This window comes from Pseudorca crassidens, chromosome 16, assembly GCF_039906515.1.
Source record: "Pseudorca crassidens isolate mPseCra1 chromosome 16, mPseCra1.hap1, whole genome shotgun sequence".
In the NCBI taxonomy this organism is placed as follows: domain Eukaryota; kingdom Metazoa; phylum Chordata; class Mammalia; order Artiodactyla; family Delphinidae; genus Pseudorca; species Pseudorca crassidens.
The window spans coordinates 59,059,837-59,072,761 of record NC_090311.1 but is presented as its reverse complement, the minus strand read 5'-3'; the positions used below and the strand labels follow the sequence as shown (position 1 = coordinate 59,072,761).

General features: G+C 41.7%; 1 protein-coding gene across 23 annotated transcripts in view; it reads right to left on the bottom strand.

The window, feature by feature from the left end:
- USP54 (ubiquitin specific peptidase 54) overlaps window positions 1-12,925 on the bottom strand; it is a 149,316-nt gene that overhangs the window by 89,409 nt on the left and 46,982 nt on the right. For 4 of the 23 annotated variants that reach the window (XM_067710519.1, XM_067710535.1, XM_067710538.1 and 1 more), the window contains exon 1: window positions 1,994-2,263. The exons of 10 other annotated variants lie outside the window; for them this stretch is intronic. The gene's annotated coding sequence lies outside the window, so the exon portion shown is untranslated. Of the gene's footprint in view, window positions 1-1,993; window positions 2,266-2,310; window positions 2,453-12,925 lie in introns of those variants that run through there. 9 more of the 23 variants (XM_067710540.1, XM_067710537.1, XM_067710545.1 and 6 more) reach the window with 4 other exon arrangements.

Below are 12,925 nucleotides of genomic sequence, written 5' to 3'. Positions count from 1 at the left end.
CCGCAACTAGAGAAAGCCCTCGCACAGAAACGAAGACCCAACACAGCCAAAACTTAAATAAATAAATAAATAAATAAATGTAAAACAAACATACTGTTAGTAGCGCCAAACTAGTAACTGTGGTAGATAAAGGGAAAAAAGTCAATAGTGAATACATTAGGCCCCAGGATAGCAAAATGATAACTATGAGTTCCATAAAGTTGCCTTATATTATCCTCTAGTTCAGTAACTTAGAACTAGAGAGTTTTTTCCTAATTTTTTAAACCCTAAGATTGTTTTTCAACTTAAATGTTCAATTGCAACCATGCAGTATTTATTAATCATTATAAACATACCACTTAAAAAAAAAGGAGCTTACAATTTAAAAAATTAAAAAAAAATAAACATACCACTGCCCAAATTATTTCAGCACAAACAATAATGAAAGCATGATGGCTCTATCAAAAGCCACTGACTGCACTGGCTTGACTCGTTTCTGCTAGGAGAACACTGGCACTGAATGGCACAAGCAACTCCAGTGTGAGAGACCAAGCACATGACTGGGAAGGTGACAGAGGATACGAAGGAAAGAAAGGCATGTATCAAGAACCCCTCCTCTCTGGGGGCAGGAGTGGAGGGAAGGGCAGGGATCCACTGAAATCTACTCTAAAAGCCTTCTAATACTCAAATAAAATCATGCTGCCAGACTCCTGGTTTTGAGCCAGTTCGAATCCCACCTCTACTTCTGACAACTGAGAGACCTTAAGCAAAGTACTTACCCCCCAGCTCTTTCAGCTGTAAAATTATAATAACAGTAGCCACCACTTAGTGAACACCAACTTTATGCTAGGCACCAGACACATGGTACGTCCTTTAATTCTCACAATTAATCTACCAAGTAGGGATTATTTCCCTCATTTTCCAAAAAAAGAAAAACCCATGTTCTACCTATGCATGACTGTTTCCCAAAGGGATAATACTACCTATCTGACAAGGTCATATTGGGAATTAGAAGTAAATGCAAAGCACTTAGCATAGAAACTAGCACTTGCCACATGGTAGTAGAGCTCAGGAATTCATTATTATACAAGTGCACCTATCACTTGAATAAGTGATTCAATTGAACCGCAATGAAATACCACAAACAAGTTTTCCCTCACATCATCTACTATAAAAATGACTTTTAATTAGCAGTACTTCTGAAGAACCCAAGGCTTATAACTTTATAACTGCTTGAAATACCAGAATATCATCCATTCAATGCCAACACATACACACACACACACACACACACACTGTTTCTTAGTTGAAGATCAAAACGTATAATCCAAGGAAATAGAAAGCCCATTATGAAAGTGATATTTGACTTAAGTTGAACACCGAATATTAAATATTTTACTTTCAAAAGGATTATAGACCTCACATCTCAAGAGAGAAGGTGCTAATGAACAAATCTAACTTCCCAAAAGTAATTCCCAGAACCATCTGTTATCCTCAGTACTCAGCAAACCATTTCCCAGAATTGACAATATATTGCCAAAATTTTAGTGAATTTTGCCAACATTTGCTGAGAAGAAAAAAGAATCATTCCAATTCTGGAAATAAATGCTACTTTCCAGCTTAGCCACAAAATAAGACCTCTTCTTCATTATTTCTTTTATCAGTATGTTAATACTGAAAATAAGTATAAAGAAATCACAAATAACCTTCTATCTGAAGGAAATTTAAAATACTAAACCCACAACCCTTGCCTTTAATTCTATGAGCTCAAGAAAATCTATGAGAATGGGTTTTTAAACCAATAATAAAAATCAAAGTTCCAAAGCCTTAATAATTGAATAAGAGGAGGGAAGCACAGAAACAACAGTCAGCATTAAAGAAGCCTTCTGAAAGTTAAGAAGTTAACCTCACTTTCAAGGTTTAAACTTTGCCCGTTAAAAGCAACACTTCACAAAGACTGACCAGTTCCCTACATCCCTCCACCCACCCAGTTTTACCATAAGCACGTACTTACCAGAGAGCACACTCAAACCTCCAGCAAAAGGCCACCAGAAATCACAAGGGCATTTGTGGGACCAGTGATACAGGAATGGGGAGGGGCAAGGGAAGAGCTAGAGTTCTGGGGAGGGAAGGGTACGTTGGGAGGAGACAACTGAAGCTAGCAACAATGGGAAACTGTGAATTTAAACCACAAAGGCTTCCCGCAGAACAGAGTAACAGGGAAAGGGCAATTCTTTTTACCACCTACCAGGAACTCAGCACTGACAATTCATGATAAAGCTAAAATCATGGAGCTTCCAACGAAACACAAAGTAAACTTAAGAAACTAACCAAAAGTAACTTGAAAGGACACACCACAAACTTCATAAAGGCTTAAGAAAAACATTTAGGAGTCTGTTTCCTCCCGGAGCATTCCTGATGACAGAGGTCAGCAGTATAACAATAAGGTTTGCGGAGTGGCAGCTGCTTTCAAATGGAGGGCCAGCACTAAAAAAGTCCTTTGCACTAAGTCAAAAGGAGCACTTGAAGACGCTTTCGTAGTGCTTTTGAGAAAACCAAAACAGTGTCGTGTTTGAATCCTTAATTCATAATTCCAAGACTGTATAGACTTAAATTGAATTAAATCATTTTAAGACGCAAAACTCTTCCAACTATCTTAAACAAGACACACTCTTAAAGAAAATTAATGTGTAAACTGAGAGGTTGGATTCAGGAATCAATTTTTAAAAGCTTGGACTCTCAAAGATTCCCAACCTGAAAGGCGAGGACAGTGAAAAATCTCCCCCCTTCTCTCAGGGAAGAGGCCAAATTATATCACCAAGAACAAACAGCAGGCAGAGTCCTGCCCCCAAACATGTGATCATTCCACCCAGAACTCACATTTGCAGGCAGGGCACAAAGGCCCCAGAGGACCAACGCACACCCTTCTATGTACTACTCCCTGTTATAAAACAGCTTTATTGAAAGGAGTTGTTTTATAAGCATACTGATGAAAAAACTCATCAGCAGAATCCTTGCCAAATAGGAAGTTCTGTTGTATTTCTATAGGTTGAGAGAAAATGTATGGGTTGATTTTTTTAAAGATTTAATTAAGATTTATTGGCAAAATTAAACAAAAGCAGGCACTACCCAAAACTAATTAAGCTCTTACATTTTAACAATATACTAGTCTAAAGTAGTCCTTTCACAAGAAGGGAAGTGCCCAAATTAAAAAAAAAGAAAGAAAGAAAGAAAGAAAGAAACTATTGCTTTTCTTTTGCTAACCATTAGCATTCTAATTCAGGTCTCCTAGTGTTTGGTGGAGGGGGTGGTGGAGATGTTAGTGTCATTTCAAAATGTGAAACACAGGATTTCTACGATCAGTGCTAAATACAAAAAAAGAGTGTACAAATATCAAGGTCAAGCTCTCCAATCAAGTCCTTAAGAGATGGTTATATACTCCTTGTGGAACTAATCAAATAAAACTAAGAATACTGGGGCAACCCTGGTTACAATGCAACTAGGTAACATGACTTCTCATCTCAGCCAGGCAAGGGAGGCGATCCACAGGGAAATCTTACCTTATGAACTGTAATCTCTTTTGAAGCCCCTCAGAAAATACTTCATGCAAAACTCTCCTACATACTCACATTCTGCCTTGTATAAGTTATTTTTGGACATTTCTTATTTCCTTTTCAAGACTGCATAGGAGATTCTGTCTCATATAAAGAGAACCCTGTGTCAACCACTAGGCATCTCAACCCAAAATAAATTGAGTAACTACAGCTTTGTGCTAGATGAGTGCCAAATTGCTTATAGGAGTGTTTTTGTGGGCATGATTGCTAGGTCAAGATGTTGCAAGAAGGGGGACCACTTCCAGGGCTCGAGAGTGGGCTCTTGTCTAACACTCGGAAATGAATCCGAGGAGACACACATACTGACAAAAGCAAAAGACTTTACTGGGAAGGGGCGCCCGAGCAGAGAGCAACAGGGTAAGGGAACCTAGGAGAACTCCTCTGCCCCGTGGTTCACAGTCTCAGGTTTTATGGTAAGGGGATCAGTTTCCAGGTGGCCAATCATCTTGCTTGGCCCATATTCGGTCTGACTCAGGGTCCTTCCTGGTGGCACAGGCATGTCTCGGCTAAGATGGATTTCATCGTGAAGGTTTATGGGAGGTTGCCAGGACACATTGTCTCCTCCCTCCTCCTTCTGGCCCCTCCCAAATTTTTCCAGGTTAGTTTTACAAGACATACTATGGACTGGCGTGTCCTCCCTCCTTTCAGCTCCTCCCAAATTCTCCCGGTTAGTTTTCCACGGCAGAACCATGTTCTTCTTCAGGACCTCCTACTGTGAGACAATGCAGGCAAGCAGTTATCATCCTGCCTCCCCAGCCAAGGTGGGGAGTTTCAGTCAAGGGTTCCCAAACAAAGAGGGAGACTAACATATATGGGTTTAGATGTCATTTTTAAATGTTCAGGGATCCTGAAGTTGGATGACACTGGTTACAACAGTGAAGCTGAGCAGGAGCCTGCAGAGCCTTCCCAGGTACAAAAGCCGCTCCGTGTCTCAGTTTCTTGGTTGTAGAAAAAAGGCTTTAGTCTCCTAGGCCTTCCATGAGTTCCAAAGAGCAGCCTCATGCAATCAATGATTCGATTAGTCACAAGACTCCTGGTTCCTCCTGAAGGGATACTGATAACAATCTGATGCATATCTTCGAGCTGTTCTGCAGAAACTAAGACACACACACACACACACACACACACACACACACACACACACACCCGACCTCCCAGGTAGAGAATGGTGACTACATCTAACCACAAGCACTAGACCCCAGACTATCTGGAACCAGAAGATTGATGACTGAGATTCCAGGAACATTACCCTGTTACCTCACCATCAACCAATCAGAAGAATGTCCATGAGTTGATCAGGCACCCTGCAACCCTCACCCATAATGTTGCCTTTAAAAAACCCTTTCCTGGGACTTCCCTGGCCGTCCAGCGGTTAAGACTTCACCTTCCAATGCCGGGGGTGCGGGTTCGATCCCTGGTCAGGGAGCTAAGATCCCACGTGCCTCGTAGCCAAAAAACCAAAACATAAAATAGAAGCAATATTGTAACAAATTCAATAAAGACTTTAAAAATGGTCCACATCAAAAAAACTTTAGACAAATAAAGCTTCCCTGAAAGTCACTGGGGAGTTCAGGTCTTTTGAGCACAACTGACTGTTCTCTTTGCTTGGCACCCTGCAGTAAATGCTGTGCTTTCCTTCATCACAACCTGGTATCAGCAGATTGGCTTTCCTAGGCTCCAAGCATGTGAACTCAAGTTCGGTTCAATAACAACAGTACTTTGTAAAACTGTGCTTCAACAAAACTTGTCCTATTTTTCAAGTACTTTGCAGGGAATGTTACACCATAAGAGTCCACCTTTGACTATACAGACAAAGACCTCTGAAAAAATATAAAAAATTTTAGCAGGGAGAAACTACTTCTAAGACTTGAATAAAACAATCAAGAGAAATCCTTGTGTGGGTGGGTGGGGTACGTGGGGGGGTGATATGGAAGAACATAGGCCGAAAACTCCCACTTGGTCACATCCACTATCCAGAGGGGTAGGGTACAGCAGAATGTTCAATTTAATAAGAGAATATTTTGCTTCTCTTAGAGCCATAAAAGAGAAACAGAATTTCTCTAAGAAAAACCAAGGTGACTCCCTCCTGGAGTAACCCCAAAAATCATTTTTGTTGGGTTTTATTTCTGAGATGCTAATGATAATGCTGATATTTGCGGAAAGGAAGGAGTTGAGTGGCTCCAGAGTAGGAGCCAGATTGGAAAATAAAAGTGTCTTGATTCTAGCACTCTAGGGAGCAGTGAGGAAATTTGGAGACTTTTAAATAAATTATGGAGGATTGAGGTGGGGAGGGGCAGAGTAAAGACTGCTTTATATCAAGTGGAAGCCCATGGAACAGTAGCATTTGACTCCTGGCTATGTGTTCACATGGGGGAAAAAAAAGCTTAAACTGGAGTTTGGAAAATGAAAATAAAATATGGACTTGATCTTAGTTAACAAGGAACCCAAGAGAAAATATTCTAGCCTTTGACTCTAGATTGTAAAGAAGAATATACTGGAAAGTCCATAGAAAACAATAAAAACTATATACCTAATTTGTATCTAGTTTATATTCTGAGATTTATTTAGTGTCAGTAAATAGCATATGTACCTTGAATAGCTGATTATTTTACTCAAGTACCCATTACTAAGAAGAGGTATAATGCAAAAAAGGAAGAGAGAAGAAAAAAAAAACGAAACAATTATGATCCTAAGGACATACTTCGGATAAACTCTGGCTGTTAACCACAGACCTAAGCAACAAACCATCCAAAAACAGTTCTGTGTATTTCTCACACAAATGGACTCTGAAAAAAGAGGAAAGGCAGTCAGGGGCCACTTATTTGAGTTTCTAATGTCATAATATCATTATCATTTAAATTCATATATTTAATTACATCTTGCATTATCCTAAAAATTATTTGAAATAGCACTATGTCATTATGAATATAGCCAACATATCTCTAGAACAATGGTTTAAAATTTCTTCAAAGAGACTGAAAGCTTCTAGAGAGGAGTAAGGATGTCAAATATCTCTCAAGCACCACAGAATCACCTAAATGCTAGTGAAACCTAGCAGGACTCTGTGGGGCTCTTGGGCCTGGAAGCCTTTCAAACAGTTGCTAATCAGGGAAGGGAGGGGATGCAGAGACAAGGGAGGAGCAGCCAACAAACAACAGTGTAGCCTTGGGGCAGGGTCCTCAAGGGATACTCATAATGATATCTTTGAGCTCTTTTACAGAACTAAAATCCCCAACAAATGGAAGATATTAGCATTCTTTATTCCAGAGAAGGGCACAGTTTAATAACCTCCAGAAGCTCATCAGGAAACCACCTGAGGCCAGATTAAAGGAGTGCAGGCCCTGCACACACCCTGATCCTTATCAGCAACCCCACCCTTGAACCACTGCTGTAAAACTCCTCATCAGGAATTCCCTGGCGATTCAGTGGTTAGGACTCTTTGCTTTCATTGCTGAGGGTCCAGGTTCAACCCCTGGTCAGGGAACTAAGATCCCACAAGCTATGTGGCATGGTCAAAAAAAAAAAAAAAATCCTCACCAAATCCCCCCACATTGGGACACACAGTTTTTCAGGGCACAAGTCTTCTGTGTCCCCCTTTGCCTGACAAAGCAATAAAGCTATTCTTTTCTACTTCACCCAAAACTCTGTCTCCAAGATTCAATTCGGCACCAGAGCGCAACTTCTAGAGCTCTTTCTTCTAGTGCTCTTACTCCAAATCTGTGAAGATTTAGGGCAGGCACATAATGAGAGGACTAAAGGACAGTGGTGACTGTGCCAAAATTTCAGGATGGCCACAAACTAAAATTGTGAATAAAATGAAGAGCAATTTGCTCCCAGTTCTGATAACACCTTGCTATGTCACTGAAATAATTATGCGTGTTAACTCAGAAGATTCTAAAGGCAAAAACTCTCCTTAAGAGGTTTCACAAGAACCAAATTGAGTCTACAGTTGTGCTATGCTGTCAGCAGAGTAATTTACATTTTGGGCAATATTTATCCTAAATCGTCTCTGGTCTTCTCTAGCTGTAGTGAAAGCCTCTGAGATTTCTACCACATTTCAGCATTTTATAACTGATTTGGGGTAGAGTTACTAATAATGTATTAAGATATACATGCTAGGGGAAATTCCCTGGTGGTCCAGTGGATAGGACTCCATGCTTCCACTGCCAGGGCCTGGGTTCAATCCCTGGTCAGGGAACTAAGATACTGCAAGCCACGTGGTGCGGCCAAAATATATATATATATATATATATATATATATATATATATATATATATATATATATACACACACACACACACACACGTGCTAAATTTTTCCCCATGTTCAACTGAACCTTAATAACCACACCATCATTGGCACAGTGGTTAGGAATCTGCCTGCCAAAGCAGGGGACACAGATTCAAGCCCTGGTCAGGGAAAATCTCACATGCCGCAGAGCAACTGAGCCTGTGCACCACAACTACTGAGCCTGCACTCTAGAGCCCGTGAGTCACAACTGCTGAGCCCGCATGCCACAACTATTGAAGCCCACATGCCTAGAGCCCGTGCTCCGCAACAAGAAAAGCCACCACAATGAGAAGCCCGTGCGCTGCAACAAAGAGTGGCCCCCACTTGCTGCAACTAGAGAAAGCCCACACACAGCAACGAAGACCCAATGCAGCCAAAAATAAATAAATAAAAATTTTTTTTAAATCCTTTAAAAAAACAAAGTCACACCATCATGCCAGGACAATTCAAGGGGGAAAGAACAGTCTCTTTAACAAACAGTACTGGGGACTTCCCTGGTGGCGAAGTGGATAACACTCCACGTTCGATCCCTGGTCAGGGAACTAGATCCCACATGCATGCCGCAACTAAGAGTTTGCACGTCACAACTAAGGAGCCCACCTGCCACAATTAAGGAGTCTACCTGCTGCAACTAAGGAGCCGGCGAGCCACAACTAAGGAGCCTGCCTGCCTCAACTAAGACCCAGCACAACCAAATAAATAAATTAAATAAATAAATATTTTTTAAAAAAATAGCGTTGAGGCTGTTACCCGAAAATTGGGTTCGCCTCTTGATGCATGTCCAGCCAAAAGACACAACCAAGCCAAAGACTGGGAGAAGGAAGGATTTATTACTTGCAGCAAGTAAGGAGAACACCAAGGATCTTTCCCAAAGCAGTGTCTCCCCAAATAGCAAAATTGGGAAAGTTTTAAGCTAAGAGTACATGCATATTCATGAAGGGACTTGGGCCAACAACAGAGTCCAAGCTTTAGTTGACTGAAGTCACAAGGGTCAGAAAAGGTCAACATAATCATCCCTCAAGTTCCAGCTTTTCTGGTGGTTGAGCACTTCATGCTAATCTTTACCACTGAAACAGAACTGGGAGTCTTTACAACTGATACATTATCTTTGCTATTGTTACTTCTCTTGTCTGACAACTGGTCTGCTTATTTTTGCATTCTTTTGTTCCCTTAAGATCACTAATTACTGAGACTTGTTCAAGGACTAGCACTGTGACCAGGCTTAGATCATAAAATGGCTTAGGCCAAAAATGGCTACTCTTATATCAAGAAAGCCATGCCTGGTTCTCTTTCTCTGGGGAACCCCAACCCTATCTGCTTACAAGGAAACTGGATATCCATATGCAAAAAAATGCAGCTGGACTCCTATCTCATACCATATGAAAAAAAATTAACTAAAAACGGATCAGGGACTTCCCTGGTGGTCCAGTAGGTAAGACTCCATGCTTCCGATGCAGGGGGCCCAGGTTCGATCCCTGGTCAGGCGGGAAACTAGATCCTGCATGCATGCCACAACTAAGAGTTTGCATACCACAACTAAGAAGCCCCCATGCCGCAACTAAAGATCTGGCGTACCACAATTAAACAGGCCACAACGAAGATCCCACATGCAGCAAATAAGACCCAGCACAACGAAAATAAATAAATAAATAATTTTAAATAAATAAATAAAAATGGGTCAGATATCTAAATAAATGAGCTAAAACTATTAAAACTTTTAGAAGAAAGTTTAAGCATACAACTTCATGATTTTGGGTTAGGCAAAGTCCTCTTAGATATGACACAAGCAGCAAAAGGAAAAATAGATAAATTTGACGTCATAACAATTAAAACTTTTATGTTTTAATGGACACCATCAAGAAAGTAATAAGATGGGGCTTCCCTGGTAGCACGGTGGTTAAGAATTCGCCTGCCAATGCAGGGGACACAGGTTCGAGCCCTGCTCCGGGAAGATCCCACATGCCACGGAGCAACTAAGCCCATGCACCACAACTACTGAGCCTGCGCTCTAGAGCCTGCAAGCCACAACTACTGAGCCCGTGTGCCACAACTACTTAAGCCTGCGCCTAGAGCCGTGCTCCACAACAAGGCAAGCCACCGCAATGAAAAGCCCATGCACCACAACGAAGAGTAGCCCCCGCTTGCCACAACTAGAGAAAGCCCACACGCAGCAACAAAGACCCAATGCAGCCTAAAATAAGTTAATTAAAAAAAAAATTTTTTAAGTAATAAGATAACCAAAAAAATGGGAGAAAATATTTGCAAATTACATTTCTGATAAGAGACTTGTATCTAGAATAGATGAAGAATACTTACAACTGAATAATAAAAGCAATCCAATTTAAAAATGGGTATTTCTTAAAACCTCAATTTAAAAAAAGTTCTGAATAGACATTTCTCCAAAGAAGATACACAAATGAATAAGCACATGAAAAGCTGCTCAACAATACAGTATGGAAATAGTCAAGAGGAGTGACTTTACAGTGAAGAAACCTGACAGCCAGTGCCTCAGGCAGGTGATCAAGGTCAATATCAACAATGATAAATCATGTTGACAACATTTACCCTTGATATGATGTGATGAGAATGATACTATATATCTGGATCTTCCACCCAAAAACCCATAACCCCAGTCTAATCATGAGAAAAGTATCAGATGAATTCCAATGGAGGGGCATCCCACAAAATACTTGACCAGTAGTAGTCCAAACTGTCCAGGTCATCAAAAATAATCAAGGGCTTCCCTGGTGGCGCAGTGGTTGAGAGTCCGCCTGCCGATGCAGGGGACACGGGTTCGTGCCCCGGTCTGGGAGGATCCCACATGCCGCGGAGCAGCTGGGCTCGTGAGCCATGGCCGCTGAGCCTGCGCGTCCGGAGCCTGTGCTCCGCAACGGGAGAGGCCACCACAGCAGTGAGAGGCCCGCGTACCGCAAAAAAATAAAAATAAAAAAAAAATAATCAAAGTTTGCAAAACCATTATAACCAAAAGGAGTGGTGATAAGTAATGCAATGTGGAATTTTAGATGTGGACTTAAACAGAAAAATAACTAAGCTGGGATGAAGTGAGAGAGTAGCATTGACATATATACACTACCAAATGTAAAATAGCTAGTGGGAAGCAGCTACGTGGCAAAGGGAGATCAGCTCGGTGCTTTGTGACCACCTAGAGGGGTGGAATAAAGAGGGTGGGGAGGGAGACACAAGTCGGAGGGGATATGGGGATATACGTATGCATATAGCTGATTCACTTTGTTATACAGCAGAAACTAACACAACACTGTAAAGCAATTATACTCCAATAAAGATATTTTTTTTTAAAACTGGGGCTTCCCTGGTGGCGCAGTGGTTGAGAGTCTGCCTGCCGATGCAGGGGACACGGGTTCGTGCCCCGGTCCGGGAAGATCCCACATGCGGCGGAGCAGCTAGGCCCGAGAGCCATGGCCGCTGAGCCAGCGCATCCGCTGCAACGGGAGAGGCCACAACAGTGAGAGGCCCGCATACCCAAAAAAAAAAAAAAAAATGAAGACATCTTAACAAACTATGGGCTTTGGTTAATAATGTTTCAATATTGGTTTATTAACTGCAACAAATGTGCCACACTAGTGTAAGATGTTACTAATAGGGGAAACTGTGGAGAGACACAATAGGGTAACTCTCTACTACTGAAAGGAAGCAGGACCCTGTGAGGCCCACCTGGGTATAAATCCTTTCCATGTCCCCTGTTTCCTGTTTGTAGGAAACAGGCTTCATTCAGCCACCTTGACTTTCCCTGAGTTCCAAAGGGCAGATTCAAACAGTTGCTTATCAGGGAAGGGAGTGAATGCAGAAACAAAGGAGGAGCAGTTAAGAAACAACAATGCAGGGACATCCCGGGTGATCCAGTGGTTAAGAATCCGCCTTCCGATGTATGGGATGTGGGTTCAATCCCTGGTCAGGGCCACAGCTAGAGAGAAGCCCGTGCGCTGCAATGAAAGATCCCGCATGCCGCAACTAAGACCCGATGCAGCCAAATAAATAAAAAAATATTTTAAAAAAAGAAAGAAACAGTGCAGCAATAAAAGCGGGGTCCTGGTTCCTCCTCAAGGAATATACATAATAATACCTTTGAGGGCTTCTGTAGGAAATAAGGCCCCCACCTAGGTAGAGGAGGGTAACTTCAGGCTGTGCACAAGATTCTTGGAACACCACCCTGTTACTTCACTACCAACCAATCAGAAGAAAGCCTGCACACAAAATAAGGAAGATTGACCTCCTCCCCAAATGATTCTCCCTTAAAACACTTTCATGGGGCTTCCCTGGTGGCACAGTGGTTAAGAATCCACCTGCCAATGCAGGAGATACAGGTTCGAGCCCTGGTCCAGGAAGATCCCACATGCCGCAGAGCAACTAAGCCTGTGCACCACAACTACTGAAACCCACGCGCCTAAAGCCAGTGCTCAGCAACAAGAGAAGCCACCGCAAGGAGAAGCCTGCGCACCGCAACGAAGAGTAGCCCCTGCTCGTCACAACTAGAGAAAGCCCACGTGCAGCAACGAAGACCCAATGCAGCCATAAATAAACAAACAAACAAATAAATAAATAAATAGAACACTTTCATGGTTAAGCAGAATCGTCAGAGTTGGTTTTTAGGCACAGGTCTGCCATCTCCCCAGATTGCCAGCCTCCTGAATAAAGTAACCTTTCCTTTCCAACCAACATGTCTGTCAAGTGTCAGCTTTTGAGCAGTGAGCGAGCAGCAGAAGCTGAATTTGGTAACACTATTTGCTCAATTTTTCTATAAATCTATAACTGTTCTAAAAAATAAACTGCTTTTTATTAGCTTGTTAATAATTAATAATTTTTAAAAAACATGGTTAAATTAAACAAAGAAATGAAAATCAAAACCACCTCTTCACACCAAAATGGCTAAAATAATAAGGGTTAACAAGAGTGGAAAGAAATCTGAATCTTCCTGCACTGCTGTTGGAAATGTAAAATGGTACAGCCACTGTAAAAAACAGCCTGGTAGATCCTCAAAAGATTAAACATAGAGTTACCATATG